This window comes from Anthonomus grandis, chromosome 4 (assembly GCF_022605725.1).
Source record: "Anthonomus grandis grandis chromosome 4, icAntGran1.3, whole genome shotgun sequence".
Classification (NCBI taxonomy): domain Eukaryota; kingdom Metazoa; phylum Arthropoda; class Insecta; order Coleoptera; family Curculionidae; genus Anthonomus; species Anthonomus grandis.
Genome location: NC_065549.1, coordinates 39,166,614 through 39,182,709, shown reverse-complemented (window position 1 = coordinate 39,182,709; position 16,096 = coordinate 39,166,614). Strand labels below are relative to the sequence as shown.

At 32.8% G+C, this 16,096-nt stretch overlaps 1 protein-coding gene across 1 annotated transcript in view; it reads left to right on the top strand.

The window, feature by feature from the left end:
• The window catches only part of LOC126734760 (guanylate cyclase 32E), a 261,555-nt gene that overhangs the window by 37,319 nt on the left and 208,140 nt on the right, over positions 1–16,096 (top strand). The window lies entirely within an intron of this gene.

Here is a 16,096-nt window from a genome sequence, read left to right as displayed (position 1 = left end):
ACCTCTAGCGAATATCTGAAGGGGGTGTGGGGGTTGTTTTTGGTATTAAAATTAAGGAAAAATCTTCCGCTATCACATATCTTTAATTTAGGGTGAAACAATTTTAGGGTTCGATAAAAACATTTTTTTAATTATTAGAGTCCAAGTATTACAATTTTTCTTCGCACCTCTAGCGAATATCTGAAGGAGGTGTGGAGGTTGTTTTTGGTATTAAAATTAAGGGAAAATCTTCCGCTATCACATATCTTTAATTTGTGGTGAAACAATTTTAGGGTTCGATAAAAACATTTTTTTTATTATCAGACTCCAAGTATTACAATTTTTCAGCGCACCTCTAGCGAATATCTGAAGGGGTTGGGGGGGTTGTTTTTGGTATTAAAATTAAGAGAATATCTTCTGCTATGACATATCTTTAATTTGTGGTGAAACAATTTTAGGGTTCGATAAAAAAATTTTTTTTATTATCAGACTCCAAGTGTTACAATTTTTCAGCGCACCTCTAGCGAATATCTGAAGGGGTTGGGGGGGTTGTTTTCGGTATTAAAATTAAGGGAAAATCTTTCGCTATCACATATCTTTAATTTGTGGTGAAACAATTTTAGGGTTCGATAAAAACATTTTTTTTATTATCAGACTCCAAGTATTACAATTTTTCAGCGCACCTCTAGCGAATATCTGAAGGGGTTGGGGGGGTTGTTTTTGGTATTAAAATTAAGAGAATATCTTCTGCTATGACATATCTTTAATTTGTGGTGAAACAATTTTAGGGTTCGATAAAAACATTTTTTTTATTAATAGAGTCCAAAAATTTTACATTTTTCAGCTAACTTCGAGCGAATATCTGAAGGGGGTGAAGGGATTGTTTTTGGTATTAAAATTAGGGCAAAATCTTCTGCTATTACATATCTTCAATTTAGGGTGAAACAATTAAAAATTTAGTAATTTAGAGAAATAAAATTTAAAAAAATCCTTGCATAGTCATATATTGTATAGTTGCAATTTTATTACTAATATAATATGTATTCCAATTTCTGTGACGTTCTGGTTCCTGTGGTAACTTCAAATGTATATATGTTATTACCACGGTATAAAAAAAACTGCATTATAAGGGACTTTCAAGAAATATTTTTATCTTTTACTACACCATTTCAGATGTGAAATGGTGTAGTAAAAGATAAACAGAATCTATTTGGATTGTTTGCCATTTTGGTAAATAAATTAAACAAATTTTCTTAAAGATTTTAATCCCAAAGGCAAAACTTAAAGTAAAAACCCATAAAAACAAATTTGTTTGCTTTAATACTGCTGTACCCGACGCCACTGGACGTTCGGGTGACATCGGCTTTTTTCAGCTAACTTTTTGGTAGCTAACTTCACACCGCTGTCTCGCTAACATTATACTCTGAATTTCGGCACCGCTTTGACATTCCACTCTGTGTTTCAGCACCGCCAAAACATTCCGCTATATGATTCGGCACCGTACTTGGGTTCTTGCTTGGCGGCATCAAGATTTATTCAAATCAACCAATCAGAATAAAGACGGGTGCCGAATCCTATAGTGGAATGTTAATATGCGTCCCGGTGTTCCAAAATCGGAACGACCACGTTGTCCCCCTCTCTTTTCTGAGAAGCGTGCTCTTAACTATCTTTCCGTCGCGCGGTCGTGTTAGTGTCGTTCTGGCTAGCATAAGAGAAGGTTTTGATGTGCGTTTTTGCAAATTTTCCGCAATTACTGTGCTAATTACTGATTTTTTTTTAAAGTTCACAATATGGCGTTAAAAAAGTAAGTATAATTTTTATAGTTTTTATAATTAAATTGTTCTACTGCAAAGAATTTATTGTAAGTGATGTGAATTCAAGATATTTTATATACCCAATACGAATATTATTGAAAGTTACTAAATGATTTGATCATTTTAGGTGGTTCCTATATTGGAACACTGAGAAAAAAACGGGGATATAATTTTTTATTATTATTGTAGGTATTACACGACCCAAGAACTAATTGATTTAGTTAAAGATGAGCACTTTTGGGCTGCAGATGTTTTTATCACACCTCCAAACGATGGAAGGGACTCTGATGATGATGAAGTTCCTTCAGCTAATGTAAATTACGTTAGTGGTCATCAAATGCAGTCAGAAGCTTGTGCTAAAATAAAGAACATTGATGGAGTAGTTTATATTGGAGATAATGATCAGGATAAAAATATTGACGCAATCGATTCGCAACCAGGAACCTCAGGCCATTCTATCCTAAACGATAACTCTCCTGAATTACCTGATGGTAATGCAAGCGACGATAGCGATAATATACCTCTAGCTCGCTTGGTAACCCAAGATAATATAAACAGAACAAATTTAGAAAGAAGCTGGAAAAAAGTGGAATTGAATAACTCCTTCCCACAATTTGTTTCTCCGAAAGAGCCTGGCGCAAACGTCGACATATTTCCAGATGCTGTTGCGTGCTTTGAATTATTTTTTGATATGAAAATATGTAATTATTTAGTAGAAATGTTTAATTTGTATGCCAGACAAAAATGCAATCATAATTTTAGTACTGATGCAGGAGAACTAAAATGCTTTATTGGTATTTTATATTTATCCGGGCATTTACAAGTTGGCGTATGCTTTGGGAGGTGGATACTGATACATACAATCCATTAGTAGCAAACGCAATGCGAAGAAATCGGTTTGAATTGTTAAAAAAAATTTGTGCTAATAATAATGATTTAGAACAAGAAAATAAATTCGCGAAGCTGCAACCACTTTTCAACATGTTGAATGACCGATTTTTGTCTTATGCTCGGCTTAACGAACAACTGTCTATTGATGAAAGTATAGTACCATATTTCGGAAGACATGGAGCGAAGCAGTAGATAAAAGGTAAACCTATTAGGTACGGCTATAAAATATGGTCCTTGTGTAAAATATCTGGATACCTAATTCCATTTTATCCCCTATCAGGGTAAACAAGCAAATAGGCGCTACATGGATCTAGGATTGGGAGGATCTGTAGTGATGACCCTTTTGGAGAATCACCCAAAAAATATCCCATTTAAAATTTATGGCGACAGATATTTTTCCTCCCTAAAATTAGTCAATTCGCTCCAGAACATCGGAGTTGGATATACAGGTACAATCATAAATAAATAAATAAATAATATCTTAATTTAGCAAGAAGCTACATTCAATAAAAACATAAATGAAAAATAAACTAAAAGTGTAAGTTGGCTATAACTGTATCAGGACACTCCGGTTTGTCCATGGATGGTCTCGGTAATCCAGAAACAGCATCCCGGTTCCAGAAATATCCTGTCAGAGGTAGACCATAAATTAAAACTAGACTTAACCTAAACATTATTTCCTTGCCCCACTTATTAAAAGCACAGTTAATTGTTGTTTGCCTTATAATAATAAAAATAATGTCGACTCCGGTTGATCGAGTCGGTTCGGTTGCAATCAGCCGATGACACACATTTGGAACTTGGTTGACCTTGCTGACTAGACACATTGGTCCCCCCGTGTAACACTTAGAAATGCTTCGGTAGTTCCAAGAAGCTGTAAACAGTATCCCGGTTGGCCCAAAAATACCCAGTCAACAGATAAAACAACAATCCAGATGATGATTGGAGCGGAAACAATGCATACTATAGTAAAACTTAATAAACTACATAATTAAAATAACATAATAAAATAACAAACACAATTTTACTTATTCATAATACATTTTCTCAAGAGCCCTCTGAATTGATTCAAAGTAATACAATTTTTGATGTTAGCAGGCAAGTTGTTAAATAGTATTAAACCTTTGTACAGAACTGAATTATGCATTTGGGTTGTGTTACATCTGTCGACTAGTATGAAGTCTATACGATTTCTTGTATTATAGTTATGTATATCTCCAAAAACTCTTAATTTATTACAAATATAATCGGGGAGCATCTGATGTTTTAATTTAAAAATAAACAAATAAACGTTATACAAAATTTTTTGATGTACAGACAACATATCTAGGACACCCAACATATCAACGGGAATAGATTAGAGAGTTGTCCTTTGCGCAATAAAATGCAAGAAAAAAAGGGTACAAGAGGCAGCTTTGATTATTCTACAGACGCTAATTCTCAAATAACAGTTACCTTATGGAATGATAACCGTTTTGTTCTAATTGTAAGTAGTTGCGATCCGGTGAATCCTGTTGGTCAAGTTAGTCGGTGGATTTCCAGTGAAAAAAAAATGCCTGGTTCGTCAGCCTTTTGCAGTCGGGCAATACAATAAATATATGGGTAGAGTGGACCGAATGGATCAAAATATACACAACTATAGAATTGAGGTTTGTTCCAAGAAATGGTGGTGGAGTCTTTTCGCATTTTGCTTGGACTCGTTCATGCATAACGCATGAACGAATGAGTATTACAGAGTTCAACCAAATGGCGAAAAAGTGGATATTTTAAAGTTTCGAAGAGAAGTGGTGCAGGTATATTTAAGAAAATATGGAAGGCCTATTTCAACTGGAGGACGCCCTAAAACATCAAAGCCGTTAGAGGCTAGGAACCATGATCAAATTAGGTACGATGGTTTGAATCATTGGAATATTCCAGCCATAAAACAGAATAGGTGCGCCCTATGTCACAAAAACTCGACTAAGATGTGTGAGAAATGTAACCTCAATTTACATGAGGCTTGTTTTAAAGTCTATCGTCTGTCCACTTAATAATTATTTTATGATTTTTTAAATTAAACTTAACTTTTATTCATAAAAATTAAAGTGGGTTTTAATGCACCCATGTGTTCCCAGTGTTCCAAAAATGGAACATGAATTTAAAAAACAAAAAAAAAAATTTAGAAACAAAAAAACAAATTTTCACAGAAAAATATAATTAGTTAATTTGATTTTTTTTTTAAATATAATTTTCAAAAGTTTTGCAAAACTCGGGCGTAACAGGTAATTTTAATTTATTTAAACTTGGGAAAAACGGGTTAATATAGGGAGAGGATAGTTAACGTATATATTTTATTATACTTTGGAAATGATACCTAGTACTGTATATGACACATTTGTTGACCATATCTTTGATGAACACCCAATTTATGTATGTAAATTAATTTTAAAATCATATTTCAATATTCGAATTTATTATTAAACTAAAAAACAATTAGACCTTATAACAAAAAATCGAAGTAGAAGTGTAAATACCAAAACAATTTTATTTAGAAATGAATGACTTTATGTACCTCTGTATATTACATTACACTACTTATATATGAGGCGTCTCATAGCAAAACTCGTCTTATCCAAATTTTACGAAAAATGTGGTAAATATGGCAATATTCTCTTTAGGTTGATATGCTCCTTCTACCTTAATAATATTCACCAAAACTTGCGTTATCCAATTAAAATTCAACGGCAAAATATTGCTGTTATCACAAAACTTGCCTTATCCACTTGACGTGTCGTTTCAAAGCAGAAGTCGAAAACATGAAACACGTGCCTGCTTATATCACCCATTTTATATTTTTGTAGATTATTTGGATTAGTATAGGTTATAACAGAGTTATTGTGGGATATTCTTACCAAATTCTTTGTTTTTAACTAACTTTTAAGGTATTTTTATTGGAATTATAATTTATAAAACTAACTAGTTATTTTTAATATGGAGCAAAAAATTATCCCCGCAGAACGGGGTAAATGCAGAAGAAATATCAGTGACAGATCTCAGTGGAAAAGAGAAATACTAAAACGCGAAAGGTATTTTATGTTTTTTTTGCAAGATTGACAGGGTATTAAAGATAATTGTTTTGCTACTTTAGGCGTTCCGCTAAAGGTTTGCCAGTCTATCCTACCTGCGGTCACAATGGAAAAACATACAAATGTATAAGATTAACCAGCCGAGATGTTTATGACTTTCATCAAAACTTTTATCAGGGGAAAACCAAGAAGGAGCAAGATGCGTACATATTAAAATTTTGTAAATGTTCACAACCGAAGCGCGATAGACACATAAAAGTAGGTAGCAGCCGAAAAGGTGTAAGTGTTAAGTATTTTGCGAAAAAATCCGGTTTGCAAAAATTTGAAATACAAGTTTGCCAAAAAACGTTTTTGAACATTCTTAATATCTCTAAGGATCGCGTCCAAAGAATTGCCAGGCGATATCTTGAAACTGGGCTTTTGCCCAGAGAAAATCGTGGTGGCGATCGCGTAAGCTAAAAATACGAAGAAAAGCGAGTGGCCGTGAGAAAATTTCTGGAGAGTTTGAAAGGAGTGGAAAGCCATTATTGTCGTTCGAAATCAAGTCGTCGGCAATATTTGAGTAGTAATTTAAATGTTTCCAAGCTTTGAAGGCTCTACAATCAAAAAGCGACTTATAAAGTAAAAAAAACTTTTTTCCGTCACATTTTTTCAAGAGAATACAACATTGGATTTGGAAGTCCTGTAACCGATGCATGTTCCAAATGCATTGAGCTTTCTGAAAAAATAAAATTAGAAAAAGACGTCGATAAAAAAACCAATTGATGATAGAAAAAAGGGTACACAAGCTAAGAGCCAATGCATTTTTTGCCAAACTTAAAGAGGTTGACTGCAATATGATAACATATTCGTTTGATTGTCAAAAAAATTTGGTCAATCCCAAGGTCCCCGACCAGATTGCTTATTATAGCAGGCAGTTATACACATATAACTTTACTGTTATTCAAGGTTCTTTCCATGGTCATTTTTCCAAAGCAAAAATGACCATGGAAAACGTTCATATCTACACTTGGTTGGAACATCAACTTAAAAAGGGTTCAAATGAAATTTCTTCGGCAGTCTATGATGTTCTTTCAAAAGCTGATTTGTCCTCTTATTCGGTCATAAGGCTATGTGCTGACGGATGCGGTGGACAAAATCGCAATTCAACAATGATAGGTATGTTATCTCATTTTCTTATAAATATCGCACCGTCCAATATAAATTTCATAGAAATCATTTTTCCTGCTCCTGGACATTCATATTTACCACCTGATAGGGTATTCGATAGAATTGAAAAGGAATTAAAAAAAAATGTCGACGATTATCCATCCTAAAATATATTTGGATTTATTTAAAAAAACACGGTACTGTAATAAACTTAGGCCAAGACTGTTTGGTTATGGACTGGAAATCTCAAGTTGGCGATTTTTTAAAAAATGTTAGCTCTTGGCATTTTAAGTTCTCCTTTGCTAAAAGGTTTATATTGACTAAACACTCTAAGTGAAAATAATATTATGGTTAGAGGAGAACAATTTTATAACTCGGATACTGGGGTACCAGAGTCGATTTTAAAAAAAGGAAAAAAAATGGGATCATTTTGCTCCAGACACTGTTCCAATGGGAGCTCCAGTAAATTCTGCTAAGTTAAAGGATGTTGATAATTTACTAGAAAAACATTTTGGAAATGAATGGAAGAGCAAAGAGGATTTAAAATTTTATAAAGATGTTTTAGATGGAATATCGCAGCCATTGATACGACCTAATTCTGAAGTTCCAGAAGATCAATTTTGCGAACCACGAGAAGCAGAAGATGAAGGAGAATTAAGAATTTAACTTTTAAGAGTTTTGTACTTTTGAAAAAAAAAATGTCCCTTCTCAAACTCGGCGTTGTTTTATTTTTTTTTGCAGCATAACTTGTCAATTCCAAAATGACTAATCAAAACTTGTCTTATCCATTTTTGTTTATTTATTTTAGCCGATTAAGGATATTCTACATTTAAATAAATTGATGTGAGTGTTTTCTAAAAACTCAATTTATATTATTATTTATTTTTTGTCATTGTATCCAAAAAAACAACTTTAGTAGAGGTTTTTCTGAATTTGCGTAGAACGACTTAACATGGATAAGACGAGTTTTGCTATGAGGCGCCTCATATATTACACTTTAGTATACTATATAAATATAATATAGTTTTAATTTAATTGCAATATGTAAAAAGTAGAGTTATTCTGTGTTATATTATAACTTCAGTCTAGAAATACTGTTTGTAAATATTATAAAATATAATAATATATGTAAATCTTGGTTATGTTTTATTTCACACAATATCTTTTAATACCAGAAAACTGAAAAACTCTTCAAGAAGCTTTGTTGAAGCTCTGTTCCCTAGGTATTTTTAGAATATAATTACAAATTTTAATTAATGAATATTTTAATAACATGAATAAAAATAATTTTTTTTTTCAACTTTTATATTATGTATAGAAATAACAAAGTAACCTTCTTTTAACAAAGCAGCCTTTCTAAATAATTTTTTAAACTATTATTCAGTTTTCTTTAAAGCCAAGTTACGCCACTGGTCCATTGAAATAATAGTCGAATACCACGTGACAGAGCGATGTTTTTATCTTCGTCTTTCTTATGATAGATATTGTAGCCTCTCTCTCCGGTCTCTGATCGTTAACAAGGCAAGTTTATGAATGATATGTCATATCTCTCCTTTTTACATATATATGATTAACAAACACCCTGTTTATCGAAAATATGGTTAATTTACCAAAGGTTAACTTAAAGAATAACGAATTCTAAGGCCGATAATGCACAATATTCGACTTGAAAGACTTGGAACATTCCATTTTTTGAGAAAGAGCCGCTACTTCTTGGACTTGGTAGTTCTGATCTCTCCTATCGCTGCGACATCGGAAATAACGTGTAAGTTGGTTGTAGAAGGCGCAAAAGCGCTGATTACTGTCCGATGCTTGTGCTTCGATTGTTTATCTCAAGAGCGAAGTGCATTATTACGCAAAATTTAATTAAAAAAAAATATCAGTATAATTCATACAGTTTGCATCATATTTATTTGCAGTTGTCTCTGCTGTCGCACTTCTAGGTCACAATATTTCGAAATTTTTTAATACGCTTTAATTATAATAGTATAGTTTAATTATAAGAAGTTTTCCTACACTTAAGCTATCTTTTAAAATAATATTGAATCTATTACTAGTTATAGTTTCATCAATTACGATGGTACAAATAGAGCTAAGAGCCATATTTTTCGTGATTTTCTTTCTGAACAGAACTAGTTGTGGTATGTCAACTTTTCTTCCAGCAAAAGATTAATATTTAATACTACTTCTTAATATATAATTTTTGCTACTGGATCGTATCATTCATAATATTTGGTAAGTGTCAATATTTGACTTCCTCCGGTTACGTACTCAATAGTCTTGGAATATTGACTGCTCTATCTTCAACTATCAGTTTTAATACATATTTAAGTCTATCTAAGTCTGCTCTATTGTATGTTGTTAGAAAAGCATGATTGTCTCAAAATAACGTGATGATTTTTTCGTCTTCTTAGGAACATCCTAATTTTCCTTTGTAATGTTCAAACTTACAAATTGCGGAATTGTATTTCGGTGAAAAGTGTTATTCGTGCACTTTCACATACCCAATCAATTTTTGGCGTTCATCATCGTCCTATTGTACAGTGACCGCCTAAAGTTCCGCATAAATTCGATAAAAATTAGAGACATGATTTTTTGAGAAAACGCTCGGACCCGTCGATTTTTATTTTAAGTTGCGCATTATTTCACATAAATTTTTGTATACAGAGTGCAACAAAAAAAAAGATATGACGTCATCGGTCGTTTTTTTAAATGGAATGCTATATTTTTTATTATATTTATGAAATATAGGCGAAATTTCAAGCAAGTTTTGTATACACACCTTATCTAAAAACTCAACTGTTTCAGAAATATTTACATTTAACCAAAAAGAAAGCAAGTAAGTACGTCTATTTACAAATTAAGATAAAATGGAGGATAAAATATTATAAACTGTGAAAACTCTTATTAATGTATCAAGTGTTCAAACTGATCCCCATTTTCTTTTTGGCAGAAAGCAAAACGGTTTACAAACTCATGTAAAACACTATCAATTATTTCGGGTGATATACGTCTAATTTCATATCTAATTCTATTTTTCAAATCTTGTACGTTGTTTGGCTTCTCAATATAAACTTTACAGGTACCCCCATAGAAAATAGTCGCAAGGATTTAGGTCTGGTGACCTGGCCGGCCACTCTATTGGCCCTCTTCGTCCTATCCATCTTCCTGGGAACGGCGGTGCGCCGTCTTGCTGAAACCACAAATTATCTGTCGGGACAGCAGGGTCTTGTTCGTCTGGGTATAGGGTAGCCAAAGCAGGGATAAGATCTTCTTGATGAAAATTCAAATAGCGTTGTCCTGTTAAGTTTTCTTCGTAAAAGTATGGCCCTATTACTTTATTTTCCACGATACCAGCCCAAAGATTAATAGATTGATTTAACACTGACCAGTTTCAATTGTTCTTAACGATTCTCAAGACTACAATTTTTGGTCCCTGGTTGTAAAACTAAAAATTTCGCAGGACAATATTATGATTGGTGCATGCTATAGATCTCCAAATGCAGACCCAGCTCCCTTTTTCCAGTATTTAGAAGATAGCTTAGGTGATGTGATGTTTCATAGACAGCGAACCATTTTTTTAGGAGATTTTAATATATGCTGATTAAAAACTACTAGTGACACAAGAAAAATAAAGAACATCATTCAGAGTTCAGGATTTAAACAAGTGGTAACAAAGGAGACTAGAATAACAAAAACTTCTTCTTCTCTTATTGATTACATGATAACCAATGATTTTAATCTGCAAGAAGTTCAAAGGGATTTTCAAAGCATAAGTGACCATGAAATAATTGGGGCAAATATAATAAATGTAATATGGGAAATAATTGGGGAAAAACATGGAGTTACACCTCTGTAAATGTAGATGTTATTTATTCGGATTTTATCACTAACATTCAGACAGCCTTAGATAAACTTGTACCAAAAATGAAAATTAATCCTAAAAAAACGTGGATAAATCAAGATGTAAAAGAGTTACAGGAAAAAAGAGACAAGGCCTATAAAATATTCTCTATTACAAAACAGGAAGCAGATTGGGAAAACTTTAAGAAATATAGAAATGAGGTTGTATCTGTGATAAGAAAAAATAAAAAACGGTACTACGAACAAAATATTGACAACTGCAAAGGGAACGGTAAAAAAATGTGGAGAGTTTTAAAGGACTTAGTCGGAACAAAAAAGCAGGGCAGTGAGCGGTTTACTGAGCTAAATTTTGAAAATTACAACGGCTTATTAGAGGAAAACTTTTACAACTTTTTTTTGGACTCTTTGAATGAATTTTCTGAAAGTATAGAGGATAGAGACTGGGAGGCGCCAGACCTAAATATTAAATCAAAACTCTCTCAATTTAAAACAATTAATATTTCACAGTTGAAAAAAATTGTATATGGTTTAAGAAACAAAGGCTCAAGTGATGATTGTTTAAATGTTAAATTGGTAAAACAACTCTTTGACGTGATTGGATATCCTCTACTATATTTAATTAACACTTCAATAGTCACTGGGAAGGTATCTTATGACCTAAAAACTAGCGTTGTAATTCCAATCTCCAAAGTGAATAAACCAACTGTTCCTTCGGAGGTTAGACCTGTAAATCTTTTACCAACTGTAGATAAGATCTTAGAGACTATAATTTGTAATTAATTGAGGGATTATCTTGAGAAAAATCATTTGTTGTTTGAGGGACAATCAGGATTCAGAAGTCAACATGCCTGCGAATCTGCAATCCAGTATGTATGTACAAATTGGAGAGAGAAAATGAACAATGGTGAAATAGTTCTTGGTGTATTCGTAGATCTTAAGCGTGCTTTCGAAACCATTGATCGTAGAATTCTTTTAAAGAAAATGAGGCTTTATGGTATTGATGATTATGCTCTAAGTTGGATTGATAATTATCTAAAGGACAAGTTTCAAAGGACAAAAATAGGACATAGGGTATCTCAAAAAAAGGAAAGTGTACTGAGTGTACCCCAAGGAAGTGTTTTGGGGCCCTTATTGTTTATTCTTTATATAAATGACCTGAATAGGATAATAAATAGATGTTTTATACACTTATTTGCAGACGATACCCTCATATCCGTCTCTGGAAAAGATTATTTAGAAATTGTAAATATATTAAATAGTGAGCTTAATGTGTTGTATGATTGGTTATGTAAAAATAGATTAAAACTGAATTCTTTAAAGACTAAATGTATGGTGGTAGGATCAGTAACAAAATGTAAATATTTTCTCAATTTAGGATTGTCTTTGTTCATAAATGGTTCACCTATAGAGTTTGTAACTGAAATTAAATATTTAGGTGTAATCCTTGATCCGCAATTAAATTTTTCAAGTCATGTAAATTATTTATGTAAGAAAATAGGAAAAAAGTAGGGTTTTTTAATAGAATATCGTATGTTGTTTCTAAATGGTCAAAAATGTTAATTTACAAAACTATAATTTTACCTCACTTCACGTATTGTAGTTCATTATTGATTTCTTGCAACAAAGAAGAGATACAAAAATTACAAATACAGCAAAATAAAATAATGCCTGTATTATTGAATTGTAGCAAATATGTGCCGACTAAAGACATGTTAAATTCTTTAAATTGGTTAAATGTTGAGCAAAACATAAAAAGGCAAATCTTTCTATTGTATATAAAATTGAAAATAACTTAATGCCAGGGTATCTCAACGTTTATTTAAAAAGAAGAGTACAATTCCATAACTATAACATTAGATCTAAGCAAAACTTTAACATTAGGCAGGTAACGACATCCGCGTTACAAAAAAACTTTGTTTTACGAGGGACTGTGCATGTTTAATAAGTTGCCTGAGGAGGTAAAGAATGCACCAAGTGTACATATGTTTAATAGGGGACTATTTGTTTATTTACGCAATCAAAATTGATTTTTTGTTTTCTGTTAAGTAGATATAAGTAGCCAAGTGCTAAATAAAAAGATTATTTATTTATTATTTATTAGTATCGACAATCTTGCCGATTTATGACACCGCTTAAACAAAAAGTTGCTTTATCCGAAAACAAAACTCGTAACACAAACTGACGGTTATTACAAATGTTCTTTATTTGTTCGCAAAATTGGTTTCTTCGATCAGGATCGTCCTCATTTAATTCGTGTATTAGTCTAATTTTATAAGGGTGCTATTCATTTGCTTTTAAGATGGATGCGTCTGACTGACCTTCCGGCTATATTATTATCAACTGAAATTTGAGAAGTTGCACGTTTAATTTAGTTTCTTCAGAAATTTTTTGGACGACCTGATCGTGGCAAATCCCTAACATGACCTGAAGTTATGAATTTGTGCTCTATTCTACTAACTGTTGACTGAGAAATAGGATGGTTTCGATATTTGGCATTAAACAGTTCACTTAGGTACTTCTTTTTGCGTGCGCACTCGATTCCCGTACCCTAGGCCCTAGCATTATCAAAATTTTAATTCATTGGGCTTCCGTTAAATTAGCCATAATTTATTCTGATAAAAGTTATTAATTTCGGACTGACAATGACATTCGAAAATGGAGATTCTTTACAAGTCCAACCATGGAAATGAAATAGAAATAATTGACAGTGTTTATAACATTATTTTTATCGTCGATTATTCGATATTTATAAATAGACGTACTTATTTGTTTTCTTGGTATATATTTAAATGTAAATATTTCGGAAACAGTTGAGTTTTGATCGCCTATATTTCATAAATGCAATAAAAAATATAACATTTTATTTAAAAAAATGACCAATGACGGTATATCTTTTTTTTGTTCTCCTCTGTATACAAAAATTTATGTGAAATAATGCGCAACTTAAAAATCGATGGGTCCGAGCGTTTTCTCAAAAAATCATGTCTCTAATTTTTATCTAATTTATGTGGAAATTTAGGCGGTCACTATATACAGGGTGCCCGGAAAAAGGGAGGCCAATACGCCGGCCACATATAGGCTGGACCAAAATAATGCGACTTTCGTTATGCCATATTTTAATTGGGCGCTCGGTATTTAATATACAGGGCGTCAAAATGAGAAATATAAAATCGTTTTTTTGAAGTAAGTCGAGTGTTTCATAAGATATTAAATTAAAATTTGGTGTGAGAAGGTTTTTTGGAACGAGAAATGAAAATCCGTTCACGGATTCGCTATATCTTGCAGGGGGCGCCACCTCGAGATAATCTCGATTATAATAAAAATCTTACAATATTGATCCTAAATTATTTGTTCTACATAACCTCCATTCATTTGTATACACATAAGAGCCCTCTTTATTAAACAAAAATCTAAGGCTTTGTATAAAATATTTGGTTTCAACCTGAAATGCAAGTTGCAATGATTCTTTCCCTTAAATGATCCTCGTTTAAAATCGAAACAATATACACAAAGTCTTTCATACATCACCAGACTGAAAAATCCAATAATGTAAGGTCGGGCAAACGGGGTGGCCACGAAACAGGAGCATCTCGACCCCGATCAATCCAGCGATTAGGATATACTTGATTTAAATAGATCCTAACATTTATAGCAAAATGAGCCGAAGCACCATCGAGTTGAAATCAAAGATTTTGTCTTAAATTTAGAGCTAAATCATCAAGCAAATCGGGCAGTATTTCTTGTAGAAACAACAGAAATGAATCACCAGTCAAATTACCTGGTAAAATGACAGGCCCTATAAAAGAAAGTTATCCACAACAACTACCCACACTTTACTTGATGATATGTCTCAACTATGGCCCTGGGATTCTCTTCAGCCCATATGTGTGCGTTATGAATATTTGTCATGCCGTTTCTCATGCAACGTGGCTTCGTCAGTAAACAGAATCGCCCTTATAAAATCAACATTTCAATTATTCGTTTCACATAACCATCTACAAAAAGCAAGTCTTGCCTCGGGATCATCGGGTAAAAGACTTTGTATTTTTGAAGATGAAATGGGTAAAGTTGTTGACTCCGTAAAATACTGTGTCTCGGTTTCCCCAATATTTCTCACCCGTTCAGCCTAAACCCTAGTACTAATGTTTGGTGATTTTTCGACAATTCTTAAAATGTCTTCGTCTTGCTCTGGTTGAACCGCACGAGGTCGGCCGCAATTACCCTTCCGTCTTTCGCTGAAACTTCTCCCTTAGGCGGTTAATCATTTTTACTTAATAGTTTCTTTTGGGATGAAATCGGTTTGGGAATGTCTGGGCATAGCGTCTAGCGGCTAAACATTGGAGTCACATTTTCCTAGTTGAGAATTGACAGGTATTTAATATTTACAATAATATTTAAAACTTACCAAACATTATAACAATATCCGCCAATTCGGAAAAGAGTACGTTTCTTGGTTTATGGGCCACTATGGTTTTATAAGTTGTAAGAAAATACACCAAATACAAATATGTAATTAAAAAATGTAGATTTATTTAAGAAGTAATTGAGAAGCTTGTTAAGAGCGTCAGAAGCGTTTAAATTTATCACTTTGACAGTACGTAAAAAGTTGGTGGTGCCCGAGGTCAGCCAATTTGTTTAGAAAGAAGAATCTAGATTTTAAAATTAACATATCTCATAAACGGATTCTCAGGCCGGCACTTACTAAGAATCCTTTTTTTACAAGGAAAGATTGGATAATTTAAATTTTTTACTAAAACTTTATTATACAGTAGTACAAAAATGTTTTGGTATTTTTAACACATGCAATATACCGCAGGTGACGCCCTCTACAAGGTATAGCGAATCCGTGAACGGATTTCAATTTCTCGTTCTAAAAAACCCCCTCATACCAAATTTTAATTTAATATCTTATGAAATACTCGACTTACTTCAAAAAAACGATTTTATATTACTAATTTTGACGCCCTGTATATTGAATACCGAGCGCCCAATTAAAAAATAGCATAACGAAAGTCGCATTATTTTGGTCCACCCTATATGTGGTCGGCGGATTGGCCTCCTTTTTCCGGACACCCTTTATATAATCCCTAAACTTCAATCTAGCTTAATAATATTGGACAACGTTCCATCGACTAGTATGCATAACGGTCGTTCCGCTGAGAATATTGCTGTTGTAGTTAACTAGACTACTTTTTGTGGGGCTATATAAAAACACAGGTCTATGTGGATAAATAACAATCGAGTAATTATGATAAAATTAATGATATTCTGACCCATATATTAGAGAGAGTGCTTAAAGGTTAGAGCTATCGAATGGACTACTTTACATAAGTT